This window comes from Canis lupus, chromosome 11 (genome assembly GCF_048164855.1).
Source record: "Canis lupus baileyi chromosome 11, mCanLup2.hap1, whole genome shotgun sequence".
Lineage (NCBI taxonomy): Eukaryota > Metazoa > Chordata > Mammalia > Carnivora > Canidae > Canis > Canis lupus.
In genome coordinates, this window is record NC_132848.1 from 26,558,235 (window position 1) to 26,583,145 (window position 24,911).

Below are 24,911 nucleotides of genomic sequence, written 5' to 3' on the forward strand. Positions count from 1 at the left end.
AAAAAACTGCAAGTGTTTCCTGGGATGGACACAATATGACCCTGTTCTCCTGCAGGAGGCAGGCGGTGATGGCCTGGGCTGCCTGGACCTTGCCAAGCACACCTTTCGGTTGGTCTCTCTGCCCTCGGCTTCCCTGTTTGGGAAACCAGGGCTCATCACCCTCACACGCACAAGCTACTCTGGGCCTCCAGCCAGAACAGGCTGTAGTGGTGTTCCTGCCTCCTGGCTTTCACTCCACAGCTCCTTCCACCTAGGCAGCCATCCTACAAAGGAAATTCCATCCCTCCTTCGAAGCTTGACTCCTCCACAGTCTCCCCCTCTCCCTTCAATAGGACCATCATATGTTCATTCATTCTATTTCGTGGGAGCCTAGGGAGCCACCGGCCCAGTCCTACCCTACAAGAGAAGCTTCCCTGGTAGGGGAGACAGGGGTGCACTTATCACCATGTAGTATGGTCCAGAATGGTCAGATGACCTGTGAAAGGGAACGGCCCCCAAAAGGCCTAGACAACCAGCAGTGCAGGGCCATGACCACCAAGTCCTGTCCCTTTGACCTGGGTCAAAATCCAGCCCCCATCCCTCCTCATCACCTGGGGTGTTTCCTGCCCCCAGACAAGTGGACCAGCCTCCTCACTGCCCCCCACCTCCCTGAGACCATCACTGGGGGAGGGTTCTCGAACCCACAAATCAGACCCTGCCCTCCCCCACCTAGAGCCTCTTAATGACTCTCTTGAATTTCGGCTGATCACGTCTCCCCACATGAGCTCACGCCGTCCGGGAGCAGCTGGCTTATGACCCTCCTGAAGCCCAGCACAGCCTGTAGCTCTCAGAAAAGCACAGCAATCAGAAAGCAGTGTTTTCCAGTCTCCTCTCAGCCCTGCGGTCTGAGCAGACTTAATAGAAACAAGCATTGCCCATATCATCCCAAGAGATTAATTCCTAAGACTGAATCCAAAACCAGGGAAAAAACACTCCCTGCCCCAGGCAGTATGAAGAAGGCTCCTCACACAGCCTGGCGTGAATCCTCCTCTCTGACCACCGATATCCCAAAGCAGCAGCCTGCTGTGTGCATGCACTATGGTGATGGGTTCAAATCCCAGAGCAGGCTCCTCTGCCTCCCTGATTTGCAGTCTCCTGCTTTGTACAGTGGCGATTACAGACAGCACCTACTGACAGGATGAATACAGAGAAGGCACTCATTTTAGGGCCTGGGATATTGCAGACACTTAACAAATAGTGGCTTTCGGATCAGAACTCCTATGTCGGGCATTCAATTCAATATTTCCTATATGCCTATCATATATAGGGGAGAAGGCCAGGGTGCCCACCCCCCACTCAGCTCTTCTAACCTACTTCGAGACATGGAAAGAATATCCCAGCACCTTCACCCCAAACCAGACATCCATGGCAAACAAAGGCTGGGATGAGGCACAACCAAAGTGGAAACATTTGGGAAACAAAGAGGTCCACATTTGAATTAGGCTTTGATGGGTGAATAGGAGCTGGCTCATTGGGGTCAGGGAGGGAGGGCCTTCTAGAAGTCTGCATTCAAACTGTATTTATGAAATCTCTGTCATCTCCCACATTTTATCTGATCCTGATTGATGACCCTGGGGCTGCGGTGCTCTGGGACCCACATTTGAAAGACGAGGAGAGTGAGGCTCAGGCAGCACATGAGGGCCAAGCCTGGAACAACTGACTGTACATCAGTAAAAATTCTGCTGCTCTTCCTCAAAGGCACAAGACAGTTTGTGCTTGGTGTTCATGAATACTCATGGCCCAGAAAAGGCAGATGTGTTTGCAGGGCCATTTGAGGGAAGATTTCTGTGTAAAACATCATGCTTCTTCTAATTTCCTGTTCTAGGGTCTATGGTCGACCACTCTAGAGTCATTCTCTTTGAGTGTGAAGGCCCTAGGCCAGGGCACCCTGGCAAACAGATTTCATCTCATAAGCAATGCTGCCAGGCTGGTAGAGGCTGGTAGGGCTGCCCCAAGGGGCTGGGCCCTCCCTAGGGGTTTTTAAAGAAAAAGTGCCACCAGGGATCCCTGGGTCGCTCAGCGGTTTAGTGCCTGCCTTCGGCCCAGGGCGTGATCCTGGAGTCCCGGGATCAAGTCCCATATCAGGCTCCCTGCATGGAGCCGGCTTCTCCCTCTGCCTGTGTCTCTGTCTCTCATGAATAAATAAATAAAATCTTAAAAAAAAAAAAAAAAAAGAGTGCCACCATATGTGAGAGGAGCCATGATGAACAAGGGATGCCCAGCAGAGATGCACATGCCTCAGGCCTTCAGACACCCCGTATCCATTGAGAATATAACCACTGTTAAAATTCACACTGGGATCCCTGGGTGGCGCAGCGGTTTGGCGCCTGCCTTTGGCCCAGGGCGCGATCCTGGAGACCCAGGATCGAATCCCACGTCGGGCTCCCGGTGCATGGAGCCTGCTTCTCCCTCTGCCTGTGTCTCTGCCTCTCTCTCTCTCTGTATGACTATCATAAATAAATAAAAAAATATATTTAAAAAAAAATAAAAAAATAAAATTCACAGTAATACAAAGTAACACCAAGCTGGAGGCCCAAGTCTTTTTTTTTTTTTTTTTTTTTTTTTTTTTTTTTAAGATTTCATTTATTTATTCATGAGAGACACAGAGAGAGGCAGAAACACAAGCAGGCTCCATATAGGGAGCCTGAGGTGGGACTTGATCCTGGGTCTCCAGGATCACGCCCTGGGCTGAAGGCGGTGCTAAACCGCTGAGCCACCCAGGCTGCCCTGGAGGCCCAAGTCTTAATGGGGCCCAGGGTGCAAAGAAAACCACCATGCCCCCCTCCTTTGGGAAAATTTTCTGACTCCTGCAACATATTGGTGAATAGTCTCCTCTGGCCAAGGGCAGAGATAGCCCTGGAAAGCCAGTAGGCCTGGCCCACAACTAGGAGAAAGCCAGGTCAGGTGGTAGCGGGGGAAGGAAACCCACATTTCCTAGGTGCCTTCTGTCATCAGACACTGGGCTTACCTCCCCCTGATTGAAGGGCCTTCTGCTGGCAGCTCCAGGGGTCCCTGCTAACGACAGGAGGGGCATAGACAACCCGAACAGCTGTGTAGTCTGGTACTATATCTGGCTTTGCCTGGCCATGTCCATCCCAGAAAATGAGCTACAGAGCACCTGCCAAGTGCCAGATGCCCGGATGGAAGGACAGACAAAGTACAAAGCACAATACCTGGAAAAGAAAAGAAAACCAGAGCGGCTGCCAGACGGTGACCCTGTGTGAGCTGGGGGATGTGCGCAATCACGCCTTCAAATCTGTCACTAAATGTGAGTGGCTCTTCCACTGTACCAAGTCCTGCTCTGGGTGCAGGGGCCTCAGCCACAACACAGACAAAACCCCTGCCGTCGAAGGGCTCACACTCTAGCAGAGAAAGCAGGCTGCAAGGACACAGTTACAACATGAAGAAAAAGGAGCTTCAATGGGGCCAGCCAGCCAGCCACCTGTGCATCAAGCCCTTAAGGGATTCTTTAAACATTCTAGGTAGACCCTGGGGATTTAGCAATTAACAAAGGTGACAAAATCTCTCCTCTTTCAGAGTGTCTGTTCTGGTGGAGGAGAGATACAACAAATAAATGCATAATGGCACACAGAAAGGATTCCCATAGAGAAGGAAAAAATAAAGTGATAGAGCGACAGGGTGCTATAATTATATAGGGGACCCAGAGAAGGCCTTTTTGACATTTGAACAGAGATCGAAATGACGGAAAGGAGCAAGCCATGTGGGGAAAAGTGTTTGGGCAGAAGGAACGGTGAGTGCAAAGGTCCTGAGGTGGACACTGATTTGGTATATCTGAGGAAGAGCAAGGAGGCCAGTGTGGTTGGAACAGAGTGGGCAGTGGGGAGAATGAAGAACAGGAAGCTCAGAGAGATTAGCAGGGAAGGGCATATATGAGGTTTCATTGGTGGGGCAAGGACTGTGGCTTCACCCTAAAAGATGAGAAATCCCAGGAGGTTTTCAACAAAAAAGCAGCTCTGTGTCTGGCTTTGTCCTGCATGAAAATGAGTCATCATTAAATAAATGTGATTAAGTTTCACTACAACACCATCAGGCAGGAAAATAGTGCTCCACGAGGTTAGGAAAGTTGTCCAAGGCCACACGGTGATCCTGGAGCCTGGGTTCAAAGGGCCTGGGGAGATGGGCATCGGACAACCTCATTAACATTTTGCCAAGAGACCAAGAGCCCCCAGCCCCAGCAAGCACCTAATGCTGACACCCCTTGCTCCTTCCCAATGTCCTTCCTCTGGGAAGAATATTTTTATAAGCAGTTGTTAGGAACTGAATGTGTGTTTCTCCCATTAGCGTATATGTTGAAGCCCTACCCCCAGTAGGACTTACTTGGAGATGGGGCTCTAAGAAGTAATTACAGTTAAATGAGGTCATAAGGGTAGGGCTCTCTGATCCTGCATTTTGTTTGTGCAGCCTGAGTAGACTAGTAGAGATTTTGGTACTAAGAGGTGGGGTGCTACTATAGCAAATACCTGAACCTATGGAGGTGGCTTTGGAACTGTGTGATGGCTGGAGATGAGCGAGCTCTGAGGTGCAGCTAGAAAAACCCTTGATTGCCATGAAGGGATGGCTGGCAGAGACAAGGATGTTAAAGGCAGTTCCTATGGGGCCTCAGATGGAAATGACAAACAGTTTATTGGAAACCGGAAGAAAGGTCATCCTTGTCATAATGTGGCATAGAACCTGGCTAAATTGGGCAGCCCAGGTGGCCTTGCGGTTTGGCGCCGCCTTCAGCCCAGGGCATGATCCTGGAGACCCAGGATTGAATCCCACATCAGGCTCCCTGCATGGAGCCTGCTTCTCCCTCTGCCTATGTCTCTGCCTCTCTCTCTCTCTCTATGTCTCTCTCATGAATAAATAAATAAAATGTTAAAAAAAAAAAAAGGAACTTGGCTAAATTATGTTCTAGTGGGGCACCTGGCTGGCTCAGTCAATAGAGCTTGTGACTTTTTTTTTTAGATTTATTTATTTATTTCAGAGAGAGAGAGAGTCTCAAGCAGACTGTGCTGAGCACAGAGCCTGATGCAGGACTAGAGCCCTCAACCCTGAGATCATGACTTGGGCTGAAACCAAGAGTCAGATATCCAACTGACTGTGCCATCCAGATGCCCCGAGCACCCAACTCTTGATCTTAGGGTTGTGAGTTCAAGCCACATGCTGGATGTAGAGATTATAGATAAACTTTTAAATTTTAATTAATTAATTGTGTTCCATTTTCTTGTGAGAAGTAGAATTTGCAAGAGATTAAAATGGGGGGGATCCCTGTGTGGCTCAGTGGTTTAGCGCCTGCCTTTGGCCCAGGGCATGATCCTGGAGTCCTGGGATCGAGTCCCGCGTCGGGCTCCTGGCATGGAGCCTGCTTCTCCCTCCTCCTGTGTCTCTGCCTCTCTCTCTCTCTCTATGTCTATAATAAATAAATAAATAAATAAATAAATAAATAAATAAATACATCTTTAAAAAAAGAGAGAGATGAAAATGGTTATTTAGCAGAGGAGTTTTTTTAAAGGTTTTATTTATTTACTTAAGAGAGAGACAGAGCAAGCCCAAGTTGGGGGAGGGGCAAAGGAGAGGGAGGGAGGGAGAGAGGGAGAGAGAGACAGCCTCCATGTTGAGCACGGAGCCTGCTACATGGCTTGATGCAGGACTCGATCCCATGACCCTGAGATCATGATCTGAGCCAAAAACCCACTGAGCCCCTACCAGGGCCCCTAAGCAGAGGAGATTTCTAAGCAAAGTATGGAAGGTGTGGCATGAGTCCTCCTTACCACTTATAATAAAATTTGAGAGAAAAGAGATGAATTGAAGAAGGAACTGTTAAACAAAACTTCAAGAACTGGGAAACTCTCAGCCATTCTGTATTGCAAAAAAATGAGAAAGCGTGTCCTGAAGAGAATACAGGATGTGGCTGAACAACCATTTGATAAGGAGAGGAGTATGGGTATGAACCACATATTGAATCAGCTATCAGCAGAAATCAGAAATAGAGATGGGATTATACCAGCAGAAACACTGCCAGTTAGAACCAAAGGGGACAGAGAAAACTGGATGACGAACTGCAGGAAAGCTGCTGGACTTCTCGAATTCTACAGCACCAGACCATAGAGTTACTTGGAGGCGAACATGTTTTATCCTTCAAGGGAAGTCTGATCCTGAATCACAGATCATCAGAGCTGCCTTGGTGGGGCCACTGATTCCTTTTCAGAGCTGTGGGGGGTATGCTGCATCCCCATGGACCAGGAAGCCAAAATCATCTTGAGAAGATGATTCTCAAAAAAAAAAAAGAAGAAGATGATAAGATGATTCTCAAGCCTTTATATCAAATGGAATTTGCCCCATTGGGTCTTAGACTTGCTTGAGCCCGTTGCTTCTTTCTTCTTTCCGACTGATCCCTTTTGGAATGGGAATGTCTATCCTATGCCTGTCCCACCATTGCTTTTGGGGAGCACATAACCTGTCTGGTTTCACAGGTTCGCAGCTGGTGAGGAGTTTACTCTGGATGAATCTGCCTCCAGTCTCACCCAGCCCTGATTTAGATACTTAGATGAGTCTTGGGACTTTAGAGTTGATGCAGAAGGATCTAAGATTTGGGGGCTGTTCATGAATTTGCGGGGACAAGGGGGAGAATTTATACACTGAATGTTTGTGTCCCACCAAAGTCATATGTTGAAGCCCTAAGCCCCAATATGAAATAGGACCTCTAAGAAGTAATTAAGGTTAAATGAGGTCTTAGGATGGGGCCCTGGTATCATAGGGTTAGTGCTTTTATTAGCAGAGACACCAGAGAGCTCTTCCTCTCTCTCCCTGCCCACACAGGGAGGAAAGGTCAGATGAGGCCACAAGGAGAAGGCAGCCATCTGCAAGCCAGGAAGAGGGTTCCCATCAGAAACTGAATCTGAATCTGCCAGCACCTTATCTGGGCCTTCGAGCTTCCTGAACTATGAGAAAACAAACTTCTGTTGTTTAAGCCACTCAGTCTATGCTATATTGTTATAGCACCCCCAACAGACTGAGATAGTGGTTAAAAGAGCATTTGTTCTCAGCTGAAGAGGGAGAGGAGTTCCTTGAGGGTGAGGGTAGGGGCTTGCTTGATCAGGGCACTTGGTGGGCACATGCTTGATCAGGGCACTTGGTGGAAGAGCAAAAAGCATGTAGGTCAAACAAAAGAAGTCCAAGGAGAAAACAGGCCCAAGTTTCACCCAGGATCTCAGTGCCAGGCAGGGCAGTCCCCTCTCCCCTCCTCTACGTCCATGTTGTTACAATTTGGGAATCTCAAGCTGGACTTACCTCAAATGGCTCTTCCCAGAAATCACCATTAATTAAGGAACCATCAGGAAACAATTCCCTTACCATGTCAGCACAGTATGTGACCACATACCCAGGTTCACACATGAGTTCAAATCCAAGCCTTGTTCCTTATTAACTGTATACAAGTTGCTTGACTTCTCAGTGTTTCACTTCCCTTATCTCTCAAACAGGGATACTAATACCTCCTTCTTCTTCTTTTTAAAGATTTTATTTATTTATTTGATACAGTGTGGGAGTGAGCACGAGCATGGGGGGGGGGGCGCAGGTACGAAGCAGAGGAACAGGGAGAAGCAGACTCCCCACTGAGTGGGGCTCCCAACCCTGGACTCAATCCCGCCACCCCGAGGTCATCACCCCAGCTGAAATCGAGAATCCCACGCTAGTGGACTGCGCCACCCAGATGCCCCAGAGATACTAATACCTTCTTTACAGGGTTGTTGTGAAGATTCAGTGAAATGCCAGGCCCCGAGTAAACATTTAATGTCAACCTATTTTATGATCAGTATTATTACTTAAGAAGAAGGGCAAAGAACATAAACAGGAAATCCAGAGGAACTATGAATCATGAAGAAAAGACAGTCAGGGGATCCCTGGGTGGCTCAGCGGTTTAGCGCCTGCCTTCGGCCCAGGGTGCAATCCTGGAGTCCCGGGATCGAATGCCGCATCGGGGTCCCTGCACGGAGCCTGCTTCTCCCTCTGCTTCTCTCTCTCTGTGTGTGTCTTTCATGAATAAATAAAATCTTAAAAAAAAAAAAAAAGACAGTCGAACACACTGACACAAGAACCGCACAATAAACAAGACGTCACACTTTTCACCCCTGACACTACAGTGAGAAGAGAGCCCAGCTGATGCAGGTGGAGGAACGAGCACTCTCCAACGCTGCAAGTTCCCGGAGAGAGTGAACTGGCAGCGTCTCTGTGAAGCCGCGCAGCAACATCTCCCGCAAGGAGCAAGGTAGCCGGTTGGCCTCCGTCCTCCCCAGCACAGCCCCGAGCCTGTTCCCTTCGAAGTCACTCAGGTGAACCTGCACGAGCCTCAGCCCATCACAGTGGTCATTTTACTTGCAGGTGATTGGCTGAGGCAAGGGCACGTGGCATCATCCTGACCAATGAGAAAGGAGAGGAAGTCAGCCAAGGGGCTTCTGGGAATGGTTTTCTTCACCCTTAAAAGGGGGCGGAAGGCGAGTAGTGGGGAGACGCCTGCGCTGGGGACGGGCGGAGCGGAAAGAGCTCAAAGTTATTGGATGGCCTGTGTGACCCAGTAACAGCTGATCCTGCCGCTGCTCCGCTTCATTTATCACATGAGAGTCTAATAAACTCCTGTTTTGAGGTAGGAATTGTTACTTGCAGCCAAAAGGCTTTCTACGTGATAAAGCGCCCTTTCCTTTGAACCCAGAAACTTCAGTTCCAAGAATTTAATCTACCAAAATCCTTGTGCGAGCGCTCAGTTGCACAGGATGTTTTGTTTTTAAGATTTTATTTATTTATTCATGAGAGACGCAGGCAGAGGGAGAAGTAGGCTCCACGCAGGGAGCCCAACGTGGGACTTGAACCTGGGTCTCCAGGACCAGGCCCTGAGCTGAAGGCGGCGCTAAACCGCTGGGCCACCGGGGCTGCCCTGTTTTTTTTTTTTTTTTTAAGAGTGTAAAACTCATGGGATGCCTGGGTGGCTCAGCGGTGGAGCGTCTGCCTTCTGCTCAGGGCGTGATCCCGGGATCCAGGATTGAGTCCCGCATGAAGCCTGCTTCTCCCTCTGCCTAGGACTTTGCCTCTCTCTGTGTGTCTCTCATGAATAAGTAAATTAAAAAAAAATATTTTTTTTAAGTGAAAAATTCGAGGGAACTTTAACGTTCATCAGTAGAGAATTACTCCATTAAGTTACAGTACACCCCACCGTGGAACACAGGCAGCTATTGGCATCTATTATATGGCTTTGTGATGGAGGTGCCACCATACACAGTCCGGGAAGAAAAAAAGCAGCCGATTCCTGAACACTCTTGTGCTGTGCGATGACATCTGTGTGCAATGTGTGTTTATATCAAGAAGTTTGAAAGATATTCTCCAAATTTAACTGGTTCTCTCTGGGGACTGGGATCTGTCAAGGGGCAACAGGACACAGAACACTTTCCACTTTATGTGCCTTAGTGTGATTTGGATTTTTTGCAGAGAGCAAGTATCAGCCTTGTAATCTGAAATACAAAATGAGATGACTGACTTGAGGTCAACCCCATAGGGCAGAGGCCAAGTGGGAACCAGTAGCCTGGTTTCAAACCCAATGTTCCAGGTCTGCCCAAATGTCTATGAACTGTTCTTCCCAAGAGAAAGACCAAATCATTGACCTGAAAACCATGACGGAAACACAATTTTTCTTCACCCCCTCCTCCCCAATTTGGAGAACAGTTTGATGATGACAGAATTTCAGATATTCAGATCTTCATCAGACCAGGCAGGGACTGTACCAGCCTCTTCAAAATCTCAATGCCTGGCCCTGTGCTTGGTGTAGAGCAAGTGCTCCATAAATGGTAGTAAAAGAAATGGACCAATGAATATCAACCCATTCAACCTATTACATAGATAAGTATCAATGAGTGTTGGGGTACCTGGTGGCTCAGTCAGTTAAGCGTCTGCCTTCGGCTCAGGTCATGATCCCAGGGTCCTGGGATTGAGTCCCACATCGAGATCCCTACTCAGCAGGGAGGCCTGCTTCTCCCTCTCATCCCCACTCATGTTCTCTCTTGCTATCTCTGTCTCTCTCATATAAATAAATATTTCTTAAAAAAAAAAAAAGAATGAATAGGGATGCCTGGGTGGCTCAGTGGTTGAGCGTCTGCCTTCAGCTCAGGGCATGATCCTAGAGTCCCGGGATCGAGTTCCATATCAGGCTCCTTGCATGGGAGCCTGCTTATCCTGTCTATGCCTCTGTCTCTCTCTCTGTCTCTCATGAATAAATAAAATCTTAAAAACGAATGAGTGTTGAATAAATAAGTGAGAAAAATGGACACTGAAATAATCAAGTAATAACATTAGCTACTTGCCAGAGGCTAGCATAATCTCTATTTTTTTTCTTGGCATGTCATGATCTCTTTATACATAATGCTTTCTAGCACACCCTGTGAGATAGCCTATCATTCTCACTTTGTAGAGGAGAAAAGAGAGGCACAGAGAAGCTAAGTGACTTGCCCAAGGTCATACCGCTGGTACATGGTAGAGCTGGGATTCAAATCCCAGCAGCCTGGCCCCAGGGCCCATACAGATCACCATCTGTTTCCCATTAAGCAGTCAGATCCAGCCCCAGGACCCCTCAACCTGTCATCATGCTCAAGTCTTCCCCCATCCACAAATAATTTCTTCCCCTGATCCTGAATCCCCTTCTGGATAATGCACAACCTCTCCCTTTCTTGGTCACATGTTGTGAAACAGTAGTCTATACTGTCTCTACATCCTCACCTCCTACTCCACGCCCCAAAACTCAGCAACCCCCCTCCCACTCCACCAAAGGTCATCCCCATCCCAGGGATCTCCTGGTTGTTGAGTCCAGTAGAGGGGCAGTTTTTACTCGCCTTTTTGGGGACTCTTGGCTGCAACTGCCAGGTCCTTCTCACGTCTCTCTGATGGGTCCTGTTCCGTTAGGGGCTCCTCTTCCTCTGCCCAGGTCTCAAGACCAATGCGTCCGAGCTTCCATTTAACGGACAGTGCTCCTGTTCTCCTCACTCTGCATGCTCTCCCCAGATGAGCTCTTGCATTTCATGATCTTATGAGTCATGTCGATGACTCACAAATCTATTCCTCCTGCCAAGTTCGCCCCCTCCCCAATATTTCAGATTCATGTCTTTTGCCCTCTGGACAGCACTATCTGGATGTCCAACACTCAGGCTGCTTAGAACCTCCATGCTTTTCCAAATCCTGAGCCCTCTACCTGGATGCCCTCTCCCCACACATGCCAACTCCTATTCATCTGTTAAGACCCAGCTCAGATGCCTCCGTGTCCAGAAAGTCCTCCCTGGTGCCCATCCCAGTTGTGTTGCTCCTCCGATTTACCACATTCCAGACTTCATCTCCCTTGCTTCTACTCCTCCTCCTTTTCTCCCAAACTCCAGTCACGGCTCCAACTGCTATCCTTTTCTCAGTCCCCCATTCCTTCCACCTTTACCTCTAAAACAGTTCTCCACTCTGCAGCTCCTCCCACCACCTCATGACCACAGCTCTCAGGCCTGCAGCATCTCCTGCCAACAGCCTCCAACAAGCCCCCTCCAATCTGCTGCTGTTTGACGGTCAAGGATATTTGTCCAACACATATGTCAATGTCACTCCCCTGCTCAAAACCCTTCCTGGTGTGCACCTGCGCACATACAGATGAATGCAGTTGTTTGGGGGTGTTTTTTTTTTTTTTTAAAGGTGAAAACCTAATAAGCTCTGAAGTTTCGTAATGTACCAGTGCCAATTTTCTGGTTTCAATAATGTACAACTACCATATACCATCATCAGGGGAAGCTGGGTGAAGGGAACTCTTTGTACTATTTTTGCTACTTCCTGTGAATAGAAAGTTGAAAAACAAATACAACCTTCATGACGCCCACTACCAGAAGGACAAAGGCCAAGCTGCTCATCCTGAGCACAGAGCACTGCAGGGAGTAGCTGGCCTCCCCTCCAGCACCATGGCCGGCCTGGAAGGTTAGTCTCCCCAACAATGTCAGACCCAAGCTGCCCACTTGGTCTGCAATAACCTTTACAACCCCTCCTTCCTTCCCACCCTGGCTAGGGCCTGGTGCTTCCTTCAGGCTTAGCCTACATGGCTCCTCTACCAGGAAGACTGTTTCCCCAACCACCACCCTAAGGCAGTAACCCAAGCTCACAACCAACGCACTTACCCTAGTTCACTGGCAGTGGATGCTTATGTCCCCATCTCTCCCTAAACTATGAACTCCCTGAAGGCAGAAGCCACATCTGATTCATCTCTGGGCAGCACACGGAAGCAGTGCTCCAGAATCTATACTGAGTAAGTGGAATCTCACCAACCCTAGAATAACAGGGAAGATGCTGATTTCAATCCTTTTTCATTTTTTTTTAAGATCTTATTTATTTATTTGAGAGACAGAATGAGAGTACGAGCAGAGGGAGAAGCAGGCTCCCTGCTGCGCAGGGGGGCCCCATGCGGGGCCTCAATCCCAGGACCCCAAGATCATGACCTGAGCCAAAGGCAGATGCTGAACTGTCTGAAACACCCAGGTGCCCCAATTTCAGTCCTTTATTAAGCTTTTTTCTCCTACTAGATATTGCTCAAAGAGTTTTAAATATAATACTTAATTCTCTAGGCCCCTGGGTGCTGTGGTCAGTTAAGCATCTGACTCTTGGTTTCAGCTCAGATCATGATCTCAGGGTTATGATATTGAGCCCTGCACTGGGCTCCGAGGTCAGCGAGTTGTCTGCTAAAATTTCTCTCTTGGGCAGCCCCGGTGGCTCAGCGGTTTAGCACTGCCTTCAGCCCAGGGCAGATCCTGGAGACCCAGGATCAATTCCCACGTCAGGCTCCCTACATGGAGCCTGCTTCTCCCTCTACCTGTGTCTCTGTTTCTCTCTCTCTCTCTCTCTCTCTCTGTGTGTCTCTCATGAAAAAATAGATAAAATCTTAAAAAAAATTTTTTTCTCTCTGCTTCTGCCCTTCCCCACACTCTCTCCTCTCAAATAAATAAATAAATCTTTTAAAAAATAACAAACAAATATAATACTTAATTTTCACCACACCCCATAAGAAAGTACTATTATCATCCCCATTCTACAGATGAGGAGACCAAGGTATAAGGTGAACTTATCTCCAAGGGTCACACAAGTTGTGACAGAGTGGGGACTTGAACCCTGCCAGTTGGGTTCTGGAGCCCACCACACACTCTCATCTTCCAACTCGAAGATGCTCCTCCCCCATCCCCACAGGCTACCCCCAGCCTCATCCCACACTCCACATGCCTGGCCTTTACCTACCCCAGGTTTCATAGAAGAGGAGCAGTCAGTACAGACTGCAGACTTGCCCCACACTGCACTACCTGAGGTTACGTCATCTCCAAAGACGCCTGGCACTCCTCCTGACTCACCAGGCTCTCCAACAGCTTACTCAGAGACCAGCAAAGGTTCAGTTTCACTGTCTTCAACCTCACTAGTCAGAATTCTAGGTCAGCATTCATCCCTTACCCACAGGTTTTCTGCACCCTGTCTGTCCACCTAAGGATCCTCTGCACCAAGGAGGTCAAGGGGTCTTGGTTCATTTCTGGAGATTACGTGTTGGGTGTCATGCACCTTTTATGGCAGGGGTTTTGAGCCTGGGGCCCACGGAGAGAATTCAGGGGTCCATGAACTTGGATGGGAAAACATGTACAAGTTGTTTTCACTAACCCCTACCTGGTATTTAGCATTCCCTTCAATTATGAACGCAGGCAATACACCGTAGTAGTGTTGTGCTAGAAATTACAGCTCTTTCCCTGTCACATTTCAGCTACTGCAGGCACAACAAAATATTGTTCACGCTCATCACAACTTCAAAATTATGGTGCTTATATTATTTTTTTTTTAATTTTTATTTATTTGTGATAGTCACAGAGAGAGAGAGAGAATGAGGCAGAGACACAGGCAAAGGGAGAAGCAGGCTCCATGCACCGGGAGCCCGACGTGGGATTCGATCCCGGGTCTCCAGGATCGTGCCCTGGGCCAAAGGCAGGCGCCAAACCGCTGCGCCACCCAGGGATCCCTGGTGCTTATATTAGACTCACTGCCAGATCTTGTTTTACAGTGCACTGATAAAAGTGCACTGATAAAACTGTAGCCCAGCTACAGTTTGAGAGAAGTGTTTTCCTTTGCAATCCCATGTATCTTACTTTTATACATTTTAAAACAGTATTCTGGGGCACTCTCAGTCGGTTAAGCATCCATCTCTTGATTTCAGCTCAGGTCATGATCTTAGGGTTCTGGGATAGAGCCCTATATGGGGCTCTGCATTCAGCGGGAGTCTGTTTCTCCCTCTGCCCCTCCCCCAGCTTGTGTGAGCATGCTCTCTCAAATAAATAAATAAAATGCTCTCTCTCAAATAAATAAATAAATAAATAAATAAATAAATAAATAAATAAATAAAACAGTATTCTGAGAAGGTGTTCATGGGCTGCCCCAAGCCACCCGACAGGTCTGCAGTGCAGAGACGATTTAGGAGCCCTGTCCTAAGGAATCATGTTTATCCCTACAATAATCTCAAAGGTAGGTGCTATTATCCCTACTTTCTATGGAAAAGCTAGGCTTGAAAAAAATAAAGTCTGCTTTTTCTTTTTTTAAGATTTTATTTAGGGGTGCCTGGGCGGCTCAGTTGGTGAAATGTCTGCCTTTGGCTCAGGTCAGGTCACGATTCCAGGGTCCTGGGATTGAGGCCAGCGTCAGGCTCCCTGCTCAGTGGGATGTCTGTTTCTCCCTCTCCCACTCCCCCTACTTGTGCTCTCTCTGTCAAATAAATAAATTAAATTAAAGATTTTATTTGAGAAAGAGAGAGGGAGCACAGGTCAGGGGGGAGCAGAGGGAGAAAGAGAAGTAGATTCCCCACTGAGCAGAGAGCCTAATGCAGGGACTCTATTCTAGGACCCTAAGATCACGACCTGAACTGAAGGCAGACACTTAACCAGCTGAGCCACCCAGGCACCTCAAAAAAAAAAAAAAAAAAAAAAAAAACACCAAAGTCTTAAAAAGAAGTGAGTGTTGGAGAATCTGTGACCTGCCCACAGCTACCCAGCTGCTGAGGAAGCAAGTTAGCGGCACCAGCAACCTCAGGCTGCACCAGAAACCACCTGTCAAGGAATGAACATGAGAAACGGACCGCCCACAGGCCTTAGCAACTTGCAGTTTGTTTTCTTTTAACTACCTTGAACAGAAACCAAAGTTCAGGAAACTTCCCTTAGGCCGCCCCACGGTCCCTCTATAAGCCAAACTAAGAGTCAGCAGCAGAGCATAACCTTCCTGCCTGCTGCTCTGGTTACAAAGGGCTTTTTTTTTTTTTTTTTTTTTACAAAGGGCTTTTACTTTCTTGTCTTCCACTCATGACTCCTTGGGGTCAAACTGCACAGGAATGGTTCAAACTCACAACTCTATCTCCAAGGGCTGGGGCTCCAAATTCGCCATCATAACTCACCAGCTATAAAGTAAGACATTTAAACAGTAAACTTTTCTTTAACAGAAAAGTAACAGAACTTATTGCAAAAGCCTTGGGAATTATGGGCAGGTATAATTATATAATAATAATGATATAAGAAATCATCCAGAGTCCACTGGTGGAGTGCTTGTTCTTTTGAGCAATTGAGAAGTTACTGCCCCCTGTGCACGGGCGCTCAGAAATCCTTGTGGTCATACCGCCTGGGCACCAAAAGCATATCACGGACTGCCCAGCCTGCTTCACTGCCTGAAGACAGGCAGGTAGGGACAGTGCAAAGAGCCCCGAGCTGAAGAGTCCACCAGACCCAGTTCCAATCCCAGCACAGCCTCCCACTAGCTTTGAGGGCATCTCTCTGAGCTTTGGTTTTGTCAAAGATGGAGCTAATGATACCTGCCTTGCAAGACTATTTTGCAGATTTACAGTGTGTCCTCACCCCCATATCCGAGAGGAGATCAGACATTTGTATTTCTCCTGAACCCGCACTGTTAGAGAGCTCCTGGCAACTTACAAAATTACCCTGTAAGTGCTTTTTGATCAGTCAACACCAATTTTCTTGCAGTTTCTATCTATCTAGGCCACTCTTTTTTGGCAAGGGCTGTTCTGGACCACCCTGCTACTATTATGCATCTATTCAACAAACAACTACAGAACACCTCTATGCACCAGGAGCTCTGTGAGATGCTGGGGGAAAGAGGTTAATAAAGTCCCTGACCTCGTGAAACATGTGGTCCAGGCGTGGGAAGACAAATAAACAGGCCAATGTTAAATGCACAAGACAAGTAAAGCTACAGAGGAGAGTTACGAACAAACTGAAATGGGAAATGTGGTGGGAGTGATGGCCCTTCGGCGAGGCAGAATTTAAGAAAAACAAGAAGGAACCAGCCACGGGAACACAGAAGGTAGGTAAGCGTGCACCAGCAGAGGGTACAGGAAAAGTAGTGGCCCTGAGGTGGGAGCAAGCTCAGAATGTTCGAGGCAAAGACAGAAGGCTAGTATGACTGCAGTGCTAGAGTGAGGGCAAGACAAGTAGGAAGCACGTTTTGAGGGGCCGGGTAAGGCTGTTTAGAAAGCTACATGCAGGTCATACTGGGGGAGCCAGCACTGTGTTCTATGTGTGTCAGGAAGCCACTAGAAGCTTTTCAGCAGAAGAGTGACAAGGTCCCATTTAAATCTTGAGATCTGTCAGGCTGCTGCATTGAGGGTAGATGACAAGAGGAGAAGCTGGAAGATGAGCTAGCAAGCTACTGCAGTGGTCCAAGCCTGGATCAAGGAAGGCAGTGGAGATTTAGAAACATTCTGGAGGCTATAGCCACCACAACCATGCTGTCACACCAGTAGTCTTTATAGTTTTGAAATCCTCTTCATTTGAGTCTCACAGCAAACCAGGGTAAAATGGGACTCAAATCAATGAGGCTATTTCACAGAACAAGAGACTGAGGCCAAGAGTGACAGTATGATTATGCCCTAGAACATGCACACAGCTAGTGTATGCTAGAGCTGGGAATGAAACTCAGGGCTTTGGATGCCCTACTCTAAATTCCTTTGCCCGGAGGGGGACAGGGCACAACACGGAATGCTCCTGAGACCAAGAGCACAGATGAACCTCCGTAAACCCCAGAAGGGTCACAGCCTCAACCTCCCCTGCAGCCCTCACAGGAAGTGTTCAGTGAATGCTCGCTGGTTGACCCCTGCACTTCGGAAGACACAGCCCTCCTTCCCAGGGAATGCGACACTCTGTTCCCTTTCCAAGTCACAGTGTGGACAGGGTAGTAAGAGCTGGAGGGTGGGTGGCCTCTCCATTTTTTCCTTCTGCAAAGCAGACACTTCTCACCTTAAAGGAGTGTCAAGAGGACTCATGAGAATACGGCCAAAAGCACAATACAAATGATAGATAATTGAGATTTCCAGATAGGTAAGAGCTTCACGGAGACTTCATGGGGCACCTAGCTGGCTTGATCAGTAAGAGCATGTGACCCTTGATCTCAGAGCCATGAGTCTGAGCCCCATGATGGGCAGGCGTAGAGATTACTAACTAAACAATATAACTTGAAGGCATCTCTCCTGCTGAGCAGCAAAGACCTTGGGCTTGGGAATACAAAAGGCCTGGCTTTACCAGGGCCCTGTGACCTTGGAGCCTGTCTCCTCACCTGTGAGATGGGGCTGCTAATACTTGGTGCTGCCTCTAAGAGTTGTTAAGCCAATCTAATGAAAGAGGGCCCAGAAAGCACCAAGCCCAGGGCTGGCACATGGCAGCCCTACATATGTGGTGGCTGGGGGCCCTAATTGCCCTGCTGCCATCAAGCCCATGTGTCAACCTCTGATTCGGGGCTGGGGACTCGTGCCTGAACTGAAGTCGGCTGCAGCTGGGCTCTGGATGCAGCCATGGCCCTGACAACCCGATGGGGAGACAGTGCTCACACACCTGCAGAAGCCATCAAGGCGCTAGCAGAGAAACAGACTTCCTAGGGAAATAAATAAGGCAGGAAGGAGCCCTGTAGCTGGCGATGACAGAGAAAGGAAAACGAGCCCATTTTCTATGGGCCATTAAATGTGATGAAAGGAGCTGGCTTCTGTGGAGGCTCCTGGGAGCCGACACGTAGCAGTCACTTCATCAGCCCGGGCTGAGGCTCCAGCTTCGGCTTGCAGCCAGACTTCCTCAGAGGACACCTCCACCTCTGCCTTGTGAAGTTACCGCTGCCCGGTCCGTCCCTCCCAGTCCCTAGTCCCACGGCGAGCAAACCCTAACACCAGGCAGCCTGGGTCTGCTCTCCAGCTCTGCCACTTATACAATGCCACTTAACCTCCCTCGACAGTTTCTTCATCTGTAAAATGGGGAGAGTCACAGTGCTTATTACCTGTGCATCTGTTGTAAAGATTAAGTAAGCTTATTGAGGAAAAATCACTCACAATAGGGCCCAACCATAGGAAATGCTGGTTACATGATTAAACATTTTAAAACCAGGGCACCTGGGTGGCTCAGAGCATCTGCCTTCGGCTTGGATGGTGGTCCTGGGGTCCCAGTTCCTCACGGGGACCCTGCTTCTCCCTCTGCCTATGTTCTGCCTCTCTCTCTGTGTCTCTCATGAAAGAATGGATAAAGTCTTTTAAAAAACCAGAAACATCTTAAAACCCCTCCACATATAGTTCCTCGCATCGGACTCTCCTGCCCCGATCCCCGGGCACTGGGTTTCTCCCACAGATTACCATCATACCATCAAACCTCAGGGCTTGTTTTCAGAAAGGTCAATGTAGGCCCAGGGAGCCCAAGGGACCCCAGTGGCAGAGCCTGACTTGAATGCGAACTGACACCTGCCACCCACATCGTGGCCGAACCAATGATCTGTGGGTTCCTTCTTTGCACTGCCCTGCCTTTGCCGGCCTCAGCGCCTCTCCTCAGGATGCCTTCTCTGACTTTTCTGAACCCACCTCTCAAACGTTCAAATGGTGCTTCTTCTAGGAAGACCTTCCACTCCAGGGCAAAAGAAACCTTCCTCCTCTACACTGGGGTATAATTCAATATGACAACACTTCGGCTGAATGGGTCTTCCTGGCACCTCCACGGGGGCCTGGAGCACAGGGGGTCAGTCAGAACCCTTTCCTGCCCTTGGGAAGCTCAGGTTAATCACCCATGTCTTTCTCCTTTCCAAACTACAAGCTCCTTCAAAGTGTCTAGCCAGGCCCCCGCAGGCGCTAAGAAAGTGAACAGAGGGATCCCTGGGTGGTGCAGCGGTTTGGCGCCTGCCTTTGGCCCAGGGTGTGATCCTGGAGACCCGGGATCGGGTCCCACATCGGGCTCCCGGTGCATGGAGCCTGCTTCTCCCTCTGCCTGTGTCTCTGCCTCTCTCTCTCTCTCTCTGTGACTATCATAAATAAATAAAAATTAAAAAAAAAAAAAGTGAACAGAGCCCAGTCCTCCTTCACCACCATCCTGCCTTCTCCAGGAATGCTTCCAGAAATCTCTTTAGTACTTTCACTGGGCCAGCCCTGTGAGGCCCTGAGATCTAAGGTAGTTCCGTAAAACTCCCCTGCCTTGTGGAGCCTGCTGGTCTTTGGGCTTAAGCCCCCACCTCCACTGCATGTGCCAAATCAGACTGTCTGGGTCTCTGCTCTTTGTCTACTCATTTGAAATGGAAGCCACCCAATTCTGACACTCAACAGTCACAAAGGCCTGGGTTCCAATCCAGCTGGATGACATAGGACCAACTGCATTCATCCTGCATCCCTCAGTTTCTCCATCTGTGAAATGGAGAGGAAAATGCACACCCCTCACAGAATCACTGTTAAAGTCACTGAGACGTACGTCAATCTCCAAGCACTGAAGCAACATGGTGAGCCTAAGAATTCCCTTCCTCTTCCCTCTCCCAGCCAAACCTCCCCATTCTTCCAAACTCAAGATCCACTTCCTGGAGGAAGCCGTCCCTACTCTTCCCGGTTACCCTCAGAGCTCTCTCTTCCGTTCAATCCCACTGCATTGACTCCAGTATCGAGCATTTCTTGGTCCTCTCATGGGTTCTACCAAAAGTGACTTTCTCTTTCCAGCCAGACTCTAAGTAATAAACTCAACCCCAAGCCCGCCCCACAGCATCTCACTATGCCCCACAGGGGGCATTTGAAAACTAACTTGCTAAGGTGGCCGCGGACTCTGGGGATGACTGAAGATTTGGAGTCAGAAAAACTAAGTGGGAATCCTAGCTCTGCTATGTGACTTTCCAGGGAGACATTCGATTCTAGAAGCCTCAGGTCTCTCATCTGGAAAATGAGGATTGAATAATGTCTACCTGACATGGTTGCTATGGAGGACAGATGAGCCAGCATATGCGAAAGCCCTTTTGTTATAAACTAAAAAGTTCTATTTAAGGGATTATTATTTTCAGATTCTCAGAATCCAAACCTATCGACGTCTTAACTTTCTTATTCCTAGAGACTGGCTCATCTCACAGAGCTCCTTAGCCCCAAATAATCCACCCACACCTGCATTCTTAATTGTCTATCCCAAACAAAAAGCCCACAGCCTAGGATTCACAGCATCCGTGGAACACAACCCTCGTGCCAGCTCAGCGACCACAAAATCTCTCTCCCATCCTCAGACCTCATCCTTCCTCAACACAGGTTTCTCCTTCTCAGCTCAAGGCATTCCATGCCTCAAAATTGCTCCTTAGTGTTTTGGCCAGGTATCATTCCTACCTCACAGTCCAATTTCTATAGGAAGTCAAAATGAGGAATGGAGACTTTGGTGGGTAGGACTGTATGTGGGGAGAGGGGCAGTAGTAGTCTTGGTAGTAGAAGTAAAGATTCTGCTGGAATCTTGGGTCTGACAGTTGCTAAATGTACTATAATTATCCCATTTGTGTGAAAATCTAAGGATCTGCATTCTGCTATTTTCATGGGACTGGATGAATTGCAGGATGCCCAGGAAAATTGTAAGAAGTTGGGGTTCAAAGTCTGGAACCCAGGCGCCAAAGTCTCTGCGAGCAGCCCCAGAGAAGTGAAATCCCCCACAAAGATGCTGTGGGTCCCCAGTCCCCCCCCAGTCCAGGCCCAGCCCCCCTCTCCAGCCCCAGACTCGCCAGCACTCTTTCCTGGCCCCAGACCCTACTCTTCCCCATTGATGCCATGCTGGCACCACAGCCATCAGGGGCAGACTGATCGTTTCTCCGTTTTGTTTTTGTTTCTTTTTTTTCCTCCTGGGAAAACTGCTTTGTCTCTGTTGAAAGACCCCCCCCCCCCAAACTAGGCATGTTATTATAAACATCCGATTTTAAAAGGGATAGGAGGGAGCTGGCCCAGGAGACAGGGCTCCTGAGGCCCGCCAAGGGCGGGAGGAGGGTCCGAGGCCGGGGTCGGTGACCCTAGGGCGCCCATCTCCCGGGGGCGCCCCCCACCCCACCCCCCGCGGTCCCCGCGCGCTCCCGGCCCAGAGACCCGCCCCGCTCAGGCCTCCGAGCCCGGGGGTGGATCTCGCGAGCGGAAATGCCCCCCTGCCCAGACCGCGCCCCCCTTTCCTGCCGACCCCTCCCCCCGGGCCCGGCCGCAGGCCCCGGATCCCCGGGCTCGCGTGGCCGCCGCAGCCGGCGGAGGCGACCGGTCGGCGGCCGCGGTCCTCGGCCCGTGCTGCGGTCGCTCCAACTCGCGGCGCTGCGGGGCCGGGACGCACACAAAAGGCAGGGGCGCGCGGCCAGGGACGCCCCCGCCGGCCCCCCGGACCCCCTTCGCGGGAGCCGGCAAAGCATCCGCGCGCCCCACAGCTCCGGACGCCGAGGCGGGAGCCCCCCCCCAACGGGGGAAAATTGCAAGGCACCCCCCGCCGGTGCCGCAGGGGCGGCCGAAGCAGCCCGCGGCAGGTGCCCCCGGCCGCGCAACTTTGAAACTTCGGGGCAGGGCACGGGGACGCGGAGGGGGGAGCCCCAAAAAGGAGGAAATGAGGCTTTGGCGGCTCTTTATTTCTGCAAAATGCACTTTACGGGGGGCCCCGCGCAGCTCCGGCCCGGCCGGGCCCCCCGCGCCTCCCCCGGCCCGGCGCGGCCCCCGGGCGCCCCCGAGCCCTCCCGCGCCGGCCGCCGGGACGCGCTCGGGCCCCGGCCTCTGCCCCGCGGGGCTCGGGCCGCGCGCAGCACTCACCTCGGCCGGGCTGCGCTCCCCGCGGGCCTGCGCCGAGCCCGATAAATGGTATGCTATGACTAGAGGTATGATTACGTTATTATTATTAGTAATAATAAGAGTAAATGCTATTTAATTACGGGCGGCCGCATCCTGCTCCCGGCGCCGCCGCCCCGGCAGCTCCGTCCATGTGGCTCCGGAGCGCTGTACTTTCATTTCCAGCCGTCGGCCGGCCGCTCGCGGCAGCACCCGCTGGAGGCACCGTCTCCCGCAGCTCTTCCTCCCCGGTCCTAGAGCGCGGCTGCCCTCGCCTCGCGCCCGGGGTGGGCGGCGCACCTGGGGGCGGGGAAGTCCCCCTGCCCCGTGCCGAGCTCATGCCTGGAAGCCACCTTTATTTTCTTTAAACCTGGCCTCCCCTCTTAGGGCTTTTTTTTTTTTTTTTTCCCCCCTGGGCAAGTCTGTATTTCAGGGCGGATGCTGGTCAGACTCCGCGCCTCGGCCCTACCCCGTCGGCGGAAAAAGCCCCCGCGTCGCCAGGTGCTTTCCCTGAAGGTTTCCCCAAACCCTCTTCACGGATGAGGGCCGGGGGCCCAGAGGAGAATCAGACCTTCCATCGGCTGCTGTTTTATGTTTGAGATCTTTCCAGAAAGGATTCTGGGGCTAACAGAGGAGACCCAGTAGGGAAAGGGACATTAACCAGAGAGACTGGCTGTATGGCACCCCTGACGCTGCCTCAGAGCTGCTCAGGACCAGTGGGGATTTGAATCCAGAGCTTCTTACTCCAAATACAGTGTTGTGCATGCTACCACTACCTGCTCCGTTGAGTCCAGAGGACTCCCACATCCTGTGAGAATTCTCTCAAATTTCCTTCTTTCCCTCTCTTAGTTTTGTACATACATACACATGCGCTTATATATATATACATACCTACGTGTGTGCATGTGTATGTATGTTTATACACATACATATGTGTGTATTTAATTTATGGAGGATCAGCTGTCAGCCGGCAGACTTTATAAATGTTATCTCTTCCCCAAATGCTCGTGTCAGACACATCTTAGGAGCTGGGGATACATCGATGGGACAAATTTTTAACATTTAAACACACCGGACAGCCCTGATGGCCCAGCAGTTTAGTGCCACATTCGGCCTGGGATATGATCCTGGAGACCTGGCATCGAGTCCCACATCGGGCTCCCTGCATGGAGCCTGCTTCTCCCTCTGCCTGTGTCTCTGCCTCTCTCTCTTTCAATCTCTTTCTCTCTGTGTGTCTCTAATAAATAAATAAAATCTTTTAATAAAATAAAATGAGGGCAGCCCCGGTGGCGCAGCAGTTTAGCGCAGCCTGCAGACCAGGGCGTGATCCTGGAGACCCAGGATCGAGTCCCATGTCAGACTCTCTGTATGATGCCTGCTTCTCCCTCTGCCTGTGTCTCTGCCTCTCTGTCTCTATGAATAAATAAAATCTTTAAAAAAAATAAAATGAAATGAAAAATAAAATGAAATAAAATAAAATAAAATAAAAAAGATTTCTAATTCCCTGCTGTCAAGAGACTCTAATTCGCATATCTGACAAGCACTTCTTGGGGGTTCTGATATTTTGTGGGAATTCAATCCCTTGGTCACCTGGGATAGACCCAAGATCATGGGTTAAAGGCAGCTACAGGCAGAGCCTGGCAATTTAGGGAGGCGGGGTGGTATGGTGGCATAAGGAAAACCAGGGTGGGTTGGAGTCCCAGCTCCCGCCTCTTGCTAGCTGGGTGATCATGGACAATCACAGTATCAATTTCCACATTTGTAAAATAAGGATAAGAATACCTAATATATATACTCCCTGTACAATTTACAGTCAGACACTTTTGACAATAGATCAGATTTAGGCACCACTGTTACTATCACTCCCATGTTACAGAGGAGGATGCTGAGGCCAGTTGGATCCCCACAACTTGCTCAAAATGAACTAGCTGGTAAATGATGTGATTCCACCATCCCAAGCTGCCAGTAAAATAGCACATATCTGGGATCCCTGGGTGGCGCAGCGGTTTAGTGCCTGCCTTTGGCCCAGGGTGCAATCCTGGAGACCCGGGATTGAATCCCACGTCGGGCTCCCAGTACATGGAGTCTGCTTCTCTGTCTGCCCCCCCCCCTCCTCTCTCTGTGACTATCATAAATAAATAATTAAAAAATTTTTTTTTAAATAGCACATATCCTTAGAAGACTGCCCATCATTTAAAGGGGATTCAGCTGGACATCAGCTCTCCACTTTGATTTGACATCAACCAGGTAAAGTGTCAATGCTGCCTGAAATGGTAAATGGGACTTTACAAGATGTCAGACCTATGTGGCAGTGCTTTTGAGAGAAAATCCTTGAGGCTGGTGCTAGTAGATTGTTTTCTGGGAAGGCAAATGTCATTGGGCAGCAAATGTTCTATGTCCGCATATTAAAGCCTAATTAGAAATAACAGCCACTTTCTCTTTTTAAAAAATATTTTATTTATTTATTCAAGAGAGACACACAGAGAGAGGCAGACACAGGCAGAGGGAGAAGCAGGCTCCCTGCGGGGAGCCTGATGTGGGACTCAGTCCCATGACCCCAGGGTCACGACCTGAGCCAAAGGCAGTTGCTCAACTACTGAGTCACCCAAGAGTCCCCAACCACCAACTCGTAATTATTATGGACGAAGTACTTTGTATATGTTGATTCTCTTATCCCTTTCCCTCTAAAAATCCTATAAGGTAGGGATTATTTTGACCAGTTTTGGGTGAAAAAACAGACACAAAGCAC

The 24,911-nt window shown here is 49.5% G+C and overlaps 1 protein-coding gene across 1 annotated transcript in view; it reads right to left on the bottom strand.

Annotated features, from left to right (window-relative positions):
• Window positions 1-22,439, bottom strand: part of ZC3H7B (zinc finger CCCH-type containing 7B) — a 62,871-nt gene extending 40,432 nt beyond the window's left edge. The window contains exon 1 of the mRNA XM_072843785.1: window positions 22,148-22,439. The gene's annotated coding sequence lies outside the window, so the exon portion shown is untranslated. The remainder of the gene's footprint in view (window positions 1-22,147) is intronic.
• Window positions 22,440-24,911: the final 2,472 nt, after the last annotated feature.